General features: G+C 46.4%; 4 non-coding genes across 4 annotated transcripts; all 4 read left to right on the forward strand.

The window, feature by feature from the left end:
- Nucleotides 1–1,182: 1,182 nt before the first annotated feature.
- On the forward strand, nucleotides 1,183–1,255 carry Trnar-ucu. The gene has a single exon. It is a non-coding gene; the product is annotated as a tRNA-Arg (tRNA).
- Nucleotides 1,256–3,000: 1,745 nt separating this feature from the next.
- Trnar-ucu lies at nucleotides 3,001–3,073 on the forward strand. Its single transcript has one exon. It is a non-coding gene; the product is annotated as a tRNA-Arg (tRNA).
- A 3,866-nt stretch (nucleotides 3,074–6,939) lies between these two features.
- Trnar-ucu lies at nucleotides 6,940–7,012 on the forward strand. Its single transcript has one exon. It is a non-coding gene; the product is annotated as a tRNA-Arg (tRNA).
- Nucleotides 7,013–7,242: 230 nt separating this feature from the next.
- On the forward strand, nucleotides 7,243–7,315 carry Trnar-ucu. Its single transcript has one exon. It is a non-coding gene; the product is annotated as a tRNA-Arg (tRNA).
- Nucleotides 7,316–8,564: the final 1,249 nt, after the last annotated feature.

The raw sequence follows: 8,564 nt of genomic DNA on the forward strand, positions 1-8,564 counted from the left end.
CCTCTAATGAAGAGGTCCCGGGCTTGATACCCGGACCAGGCGGATTTTTTTCCAGACGCTCAGCAGTCACCTAGCTCTGTTTGGAGATTCATGTTTTTCCTTTGTACCTCTTGTTCCCCTTCTCCAGGGATTATTTTCGTCATTCTTGTCTAGCTCGAGTGTACCTTTGCATTTCGTTGCATTATAGTCATAACCTGAAATTGCAAGCTTCACCCTTGTTCGTGTTAGACTGGAGGCAGCTGATAAAACCTGTTTGCTCTACTGACGTCTAACCCCTGGTTAGCTCAGTTGTTAGAGCTCTCCACCTCTAATGAAGAGGTCCCGGGCTTGATACCCGGACCAGGCGGATTTTTTCCAGACGCTCAGCAGTCACCTAGCTCTGTTTGGAGATTCATGTTTTTCCTTTGTACCTCTTGTTCCCCTTCTCCAGGGATTATTTTCGCCATTCTTGTCTAGCTGGAGTGTACCTTTGCATTTCATTGCATTATAGTCATAACCTGAAATTGCAAGCTTCACCCTTGTTCGTCTTAGACTGGTGGCAGCTGATAAAACCTGTTTGCTCTACTGACGTCTTGCTCCTGGTTAGCTAAGTTGGTAGAGCTCTCCACCTATAATGGAGAGGTCCCGGGCTTGATACCCGGACCAGGCGAATTTTTTCCAGACGCTCAGCAGTCACCTAGCTCTGTTTGGAGATTCGTGTTTTTCCTTTGTACCTCTTGTTCCCCTTCTCCAGGGATTATTTTCGTCATTCTTGTCTAGCTCGAGTGTACCTTTGCATTTCATTGCATTATAGTCATAACCTGAAATTGCAAGCTTCACCCTTGTTCGTCTTAGACTGGTTTCAGCTGATAAAACCTGTTTGCTCTACTGACGTCTTGCTCCTGGTTAGCTCAGTTGTTAGAGCTCTCCACCTATAATGGAGAGGTCCCGGGCTTGATACCCGGACCAGGCGGATTTTTTCCAGACGCTCAGCAGTCACCTAGCTCTGTTTGGAGATTCATGTTTTTCCTTTGTACCTCTTGTTCCCCTTCTCCAGGGATTATTTTCGTCATTCTTGTCTAGCTCGAGTGTAGTTTTGCATTTCATTGCATTATAGTCATAACCTGAAATTGCAAGCTTCACCCTTGTTCGTCTTAGACTGGTGGCAGCTGATAAAACCTGTTTGCTCTACTGACGTCTTGCTCCTGGTTAGCTAAGTTGGTATAGCGCTCCACCTCTAATGGAGAGGTCCCGGGTTCGATACCCGGACCAGGCGGATTTTTTCCAGACGCTCAGCAGTCACCTAGCTCTGTTTGGAGATTCATGTTTTTCCTTTGTACCTCTTGTTCCCCTTCTCCAGGGATTATTTTCGTCATTCTTGTCTAGCTCGAGTGTACCTTTGCATTTCATTGCATTATAGTCATAACCTGAAATTGCAAGCTTCACCCTTGTTTGTCTTAGACTGGTGGCAGCTGATAAAACCTGTTTGCTCTACTGACGTCCTGCTCCTGGTTAGCTCAGTTGTTAAAGCTCTCCACCTCTAATGAAGAGGTCCCGGGCTTGATACCCGGACCAGGCGGATTTTTTCCAGACGCTCAGCAGTCACCTAGATCTGTTTGGAGATTCATGTTTTTCCTTTGTACCTCTTGTTCCCCTTCTCCAGGGATTATTTTTGTCATTCTTGTCTAGCTCGAGTGTACCTTTGCATTTTGTTGCATTATAGTCATAACCTGAAATTGCAAGCTTCACCCTTGTTCGTCTTAGACTGGTGGCAGCTGATAAAACCTGTTTGCTCTACTGACGTCTAACCCCTGGTTAGCTCAGTTGTTAGAGCTCTCCACCTCTAATGAAGAGGTCCCGGGCTTGATACCCGGACCAGGGGGATTTTTTCCAGACGCTCAGCAGTCACCTAGCTCTGTTTGGAGATTCATGTTTTTCCTTTGTACCTCTTGTTCCCCTTCTCCAGGGATTATTTTCGTCATTCTTGTCTAGCTCGAGTGTACCTTTGCATTTCATTGCATTATAGTCATAACCTGAAATTGCAAGCTTCACCCTTGTTCGTCTTAGACTGGTGGCAGCTGATAAAACCTGTTTGCTCTACTGACGTCTTGCTCCTGGTTAGCTAAGTTGGTAGAGCTCTCCACCTATAATGGAGAGGTCCCGGGCTTGATACCCGGACCAGGCGGATTTTTTCCAGACGCTCAGCAGTCACCTAGCTTTGTTTGGAGATTCATGTTTTTCCTTTGTACCTCTTGTTCCACTTCTCCAGGGATTATTTCCGTCATTCTTGTCTAGCTCGAGTGTACCTTTGCATTTCATTGCATTATAGTCATAACCTGAAATTGCAAGCTTCACCCTTGTTCGTCTTAGACTGGTGGCAGCTGATAAAACCTGTTTGCTCTACTGACGTCTTGCTCCTGGTTAGCTCAGTTGTTAGAGCTCTCCACCTATAATGGAGAGGTCCCGGGCTTGATACCCGGACCAGGCGGATTTTTTCCAGACGCTCAGCAGTCACCTAGCTCTGTTTGGAGATTTATGTTTGTCCTTTGTACCTCTTGTTCCCCTTCTCCAGGGATTACTATCGTCATTCTTGTCTAGCTCGAGTGTACCTTTGCATTTCATTGCATTATAGTCATAACCTGAAATTGCAAGCTTCACCCTTGTTCGTGTTAGACTGGTGGCAGCTGATAAAACCCGTTTGCTCTACTGACGTCTTGCTCCTGGTTAGCTAAGTTGTTAGAGCTCTCCGCCTATAATGGAGAGGTCCCGGGCTTGATACCCGGACCAGGCGGATTTTTTCCAGACGCTCAGCAGTCACCTAGCTCTGTTTGGAGATTCATGTTTTTCCTTTGTACCTCTTGTTCCCCTTCTCCAGGGATTATTTTCGTCATTCTTGTCTAGCTCAAGTGTACCTTTGCATTTCATTGCATTATAGTCATAACCTGAAATTGCAAGCTTCACCCTTGTTCGTCTTAGACTGGTGGCAGCTGATAAAACCTGTTTGCTCTACTGACGTCTTGCTCCTGGTTAGCTAAGTTGGTAGAGCGCTCCACCTCTAATGGAGATGTCCCGGGTTCGATACCCGGACCAGGCGGATTTTTTCCAGACGCTCAGCAGTCACCTAGCTCTGTTTGGAGATTCATGTTTTTCCTTTGTATCTCTTGTTCCCCTTCTCCAGGGATTATTTTCGTCATTCTTGTCTAGCTCGAGTGTACCTTTGCATTTCATTGCATTATAGTCATAACCTGAAATTGCAAGCTTCACCCTTGTTCGTCTTAGACTGGTGGCAGCTGATAAAACCTGTTTGCTCTACTGACGTCTTGCTCCTGGTTAGCTAAGTTGGTAGAGCGCTCCACCTCTAATGGAGATGTCCCGGGTTCGATACCCGGACAAGGCGGATTTTTTCCAGACGCTCAGCAGTCACCTAGCTCTGTTTGGAGATTCATATTTTTCCTTTGTACCTCTTGTTCCCCTTCTCCAGGGATTATTTTCGTCATTCTTGTCGAGCTCGAGTGTACCTTTGCATTTCATTGCATTATAGTCATAACCTGAAATTGCAAGCTTCACCCTTGTTCGTCTTAGACTGGTGGCAGCTGATAAAACCTGTTTGCTCTACTGACGTCTTGCTCCTGGTTAGCTAAGTTGTTAGAGCTCTCCACCTATAATGGAGAGGTCCCGGGCTTGATACCCGGACCAGGCGGATTTTTTCCAGACGCTCAGCAGTCACCTAGCTCTGTTTGGAGATTCATGTTTTTCCTTTGTACCTCTTGTTCCCCTTCTCCAGGGATTATTTTCGTCATTCTTGTCTAGCTCGAGTGTACCTTTGCATTTCATTGCATTATAGTCATAACCTGAAATTGCAAGCTTTACCCTTGTTCGTCTTAGACTGGTGGCAGCTGATAAAACCTGTTTGCTCTACTGACGTCTTGCTCCTGGTTAGCTAAGTTGGTAGAGCTCTCCACCTATAATGGAGAGGTCCCGGGCTTGATACCCGGACCAGGCGGATTTTTTCCAGACGCTCAGCAGTCACCTAGCTCTGTTTGGAGATTCATGTTTTTCCTTTGTACCTCTTGTTCCCCTTCTCCAGGGATTATTTTCGTCATTCTTGTCTAGCTCGAGTGTACCTTTGCATTTCATTGCATTATAGTCATAACCTGAAATTGCAAGCTTCACCCTTGTTCGTCTTAGACTGGTGGCAGCTGATAAAACCTGTTTGCTCTACTGACGTCTTGCTCCTGGTTAGCTAAGTTGGTAGAGCTCTCCACCTATAATGGAGAGGTCCCGGGCTTGATACCCGGACCAGGCGGATTTTTTCCAGACGCTCAGCAGTCACCTAGCTCTGTTTGGAGATTCATGTTTTTCCTTTGTACCTCTTGTTCCCCTTCTCCAGGGATTATTTTCGTCATTCTTGTCTAGCTCGAGTGTACCTTTGCATTTCATTGCATTATAGTCATAACCTGAAATTGCAAGCTTCACCCTCGTTCGTCTTAGACTGGTGGCAGCTGATAAAACCTGTTTGCTCTACTAACGTCTTGCTCCTGGTTAGCTAAGTTGGTAGAGCTCTCCACCTACAATGGAGAGGTCCCGGGCTTGATACCCGGACCAGGCGGATTTTTTCCAGACGCTCAGCAGTCACCTAGCTCTGTTTGGAACTTCATGTTTTTCCTTTGTACCTCTTGTTCCCCTTCTCCAAGGATTATTTTCGTCATTCTTGTCTAGCTCGAGTGTACCTTTGCATTTCATTGCATTATAGTCATAACCTGAAATTGTAAGCTTCACCCTTGTTCGTCTTAGACTGGTGGCAGCTGATAAAACCTGTTTGCTCTACTGACGTCTTGCTCCTGGTTAGCTAAGTTGGTAGAGCGCTCCACCTCTAATGGAGAGGTCCCGGGCTTGATACCCGGACCAGGCGGATTTTTTCCAGACGCTCAGCAGTCACCTAGCTCTGCTTGGAGATTCATGTTTTTCCTTTGTACCTCTTGATCCCCTTCTCCAGGGATTATTTTCGTCATTCTTGTCTAGCTCGAGTGTACCTTTGCATTTCATTGCATTATAGTCATAACCTGAAATTGCCAGCTTCACCCTTGTTCGTCTTAGACTGGTGGCAGCTGATAAAACCTGTTTGCTCTACTGACGTCTTTCTCCTGGTTAGCTAAGTTGGTAGAGCTCTCCGCCTATAATGGAGAGGTCCCGGGCTTGATACCCGGACCAGGCGAATTTTTTCCAGACACTCAGCAGTCACCTAGCTCTGTTTGGAGATTCATGATTTTCCTTTGTACCTCTTGTTCCCCTTCTCCAGGGATTATTTTCGTCATTCTTGTCTAGCTCGAGTGTACCTTTGCATTTCATTGCATTATAGTCATAACCTGAAATTGCAAGCTTCACCCTTGGTCGTCTTAGACTGGTGGCAGCTGATAAAACCTGTTTGCTCTACTGACGTCTTGCTCCTGGTTAGCTAAGTTGGTGGAGCGCTCCACCTCTAATGGAGAGGTCCCGGGCGTGATACCCGGACCAGGTGGATTTTTTCCAGACGCTCAGCAGTCACCTAGCTCTGTTTGGAGATTCATGATTTTCCTTTGTACCTCTTGTTCCCCTTCTCCAGGGATTATTTTCGTCATTCTTGTCTAGCTCGAGTGTACCTTTGCGTTTCGTTGCATTATAGTCATAACCTGAAATTGCAAGCTTCACCCTTGTTCGTCTTAGACTGGTGGCAGCTGATAAAACCTGTTTGCTCTACTGACGTCTAACCCCTGGTTAGCTCAGTTGTTAGAGCTCTCCACCTATAATGGAGAGGTCCCGGGCTTGATACCCGGACCAGGCGGATTTTTTCCAGACGCTCAGCAGTCACCTAGCTCTGTTTGGAGATTCATGTTTATCCTTTGTACCTCTTGTTCCCCTTCTCCAGGGATTATTTTCGTCATTCTTGTCTAGCTCGAGTGTACCTTTGCATTTCATTGCATTATAGTCATAACCTGAAATTGCAAGCTTCACCCTTGTTCGTCTTAGACTGGTGGCAGCTGATAAAACCTGTTTGCTCTACTGACGTCTTGCTCCTGGTTAGCTCAGTTGTTACAGCTCTCCACCTATAAAGGAGAGGTCCCGGGCTTGATACCCGGACCAGGCGGATTTTTTCCAGACGCTCAGCACTCACCTAGCTCTGCTTGGAGATTCATGTTTTTCCTTTGTACCTCTTGATCCCCTTCTCCAGGGATTATTTTCGTCATTCTTGTCTAGCTCGAGTGTACCTTTGCATTTCATTGCATTATAGTCATAACCTGAAATCGCAAGCTTCACCCTTGTTCGTCTTAGACTGGTGGCAGCTGATAAAACCTGTTTGCTCTACTGACGTCTTTCTCCTGGTTAGCTAAGTTGGTAGAGCTCTCCACCTATAATGGAGAGGTCCCGGGCTTGATACCCGGACCAGGCGGATTTTTTCCAGACGCTCAGCAGTCACCTAGCTCTGTTTGGAGATTCATGATTTTCCTTTGTACCTCTTGTTCCCCTTCTCCAGGGATTATTTTCGTCATTCTTGTCTAGCTCGAGTGTACCTTTGCATTTCATTGCATTATAGTCATAACCTGAAATTGCAAGCTTCACCCTTGGTCGTCTTAGACTGGTGGCAGCTGATAAAACCTGTTTGCTCTACTGACGTCTTGCTCCTGGTTAGCTGAGTTGGTGGAGCGCTCCACCTCTAATGGAGAGGTCCCGGGCGTGATACCCGGACCAGGTGGATTTTTTCCAGACGCTCAGCAGTCACCTAGCTCTGTTTGGTGATTCATGTTTTTCCTTTGTACCTCTTGTTCCCCTTCTCCAGGGATTATTTTTGTCATTCTTGTCTAGCTCAAGTGTACCTTTGCATTTTATTGCATTATAGTCATAACCTGAAATTGCAAGCTTCACCCTTGTTCGTCTTAGACTGGTGGCAGCTGATAAAACCTGTTTGCTCTACTGACGTCTTGCTCCTGGTTAGCTAAGTTGGTAGAGCGCTCCACCTCTAATGGAGAGGTCCCGGGTTCGATACCCGGACCAGGCGGATTTTTTCCAGACGCTCAGCAGTCAGCTAGCTCTGTTTGGAGATTCATGTTTTTCCTTCGTACCTCTTGTTCCCCTTCTCCAGGGATTATTTTCGTCATTCTTGTCTAGCTCGAGTGTACCTTTGCATTTCATTGCATTATAGTCATAACCTGAAATTGCAAGCTTCACCCTTGTTCGTCTTAGACTGGTGGCAGCTGATAAAACCTGTTTGCTCTACTGACGTCTTGCTCCTGGTTAGCTAAGTTGGTAGAGCGCTCCACCTCTAATGGAGAGGTCCCGGGTTCGATACCCGGACCAGGCGGATTTTTTCCAGACGCTCAGCAGTCACCTAGCTCTGTTTGGAGATTCATGTTTTTCCTTTGTACCTCTTGTTCCCCTTCTCCAGGGATTATTTTCGTCATTCTTGTCTAGCTCGAGTGTACCTTTGCATTTCATTGCATTATAGTCATAACCTGAAATTGCAAGCTTCACCCTTGTTCGTCTTAGACTGGTGGCAGCTGATAAAACCTGTTTGCTCTACTGACGTCCTGCTCCTGGTTAGCTCAGTTGTTAGAGCTCTCCACCTCTAATGAAGAGGTCCCGGGCTTGATACCCGGACCAGGCGGATTTTTTCCAGACGCTCAGCAGTCACCTAGCTCTGTTTGGAGATTCATGTTTTTCCTTTGTACCTCTTGTTCCCCTTCTCCAGGGATTATTTTCGTCATTCTTGTCTAGCTCGAGTGTACCTTTGCGTTTCGTTGCATTATAGTCATAACCTGAAATTGCAAGCTTCACCCTTGTTCGTCTTAGACTGGTGGCAGCTGATAAAACCTGTTTGCTCTACTGACGTCTAACCCCTGGTTAGCTCAGTTGTTAGAGCTCTCCACCTCTAATGAAGAGGTCCCGGGCTTGATACCCGGACCAGGCGGATTTTTTCCAGACGCTCAGCAGTCACCTAGCTCTGTTTGGAGATTCATGTTTTTCCTTTGTACCTCTTGTTCCCCTTCTCCAGGGATTATTTTCGTCATTCTTGTCTAGCTCGAGTGTACCTTTGCATTTCATTGCATTATAGTCATAACCTGAAATTGCAAGCTTCACCCTTGTTCGTCTTAGACTGGTGGCAGCTGATAAAACCTGTTTGCTCTACTGACGTCTTGCTCCTGGTTAGCTAAGTTGGTAGAGCTCTCCACCTATAATGGAGAGGTCCCGGGCTTGATACCCGGACCAGGCGGATTTTTTCCAGACGCTCAGCAGTCACCTAGCTCTGTTTGGAGATTCATGTTTTTCCTTTTTACCTCTTGTTCCCCTTCTCCAGGGATTATTTTCGTCATTCTTGTCTAGCTCGAGTGTACCTTTGCATTTCATTGCATTATAGTCATAACCTGAAATTGCAAGCTTCACCCTTGTTCGTCTTAGACTGGTGGCAGCTGATAAAACCTGTTTGCTCTACTGACGTCTTGCTCCTGGTTAGCTCAGTTGTTACAGCTCTCCACCTATAAAGGAGAGGTCCCGGGCTTGATACCCGGACCAGGCGAATTTTTTCCAGACGCTCAGCAGTCACCTAGCTCTGT

Source organism: Ixodes scapularis, unplaced genomic scaffold, assembly GCF_016920785.2.
Source record: "Ixodes scapularis isolate PalLabHiFi unplaced genomic scaffold, ASM1692078v2 PGA_scaffold44__24_contigs__length_19508400, whole genome shotgun sequence".
Taxonomy (NCBI): Eukaryota; Metazoa; Arthropoda; class Arachnida; order Ixodida; family Ixodidae; genus Ixodes; species Ixodes scapularis.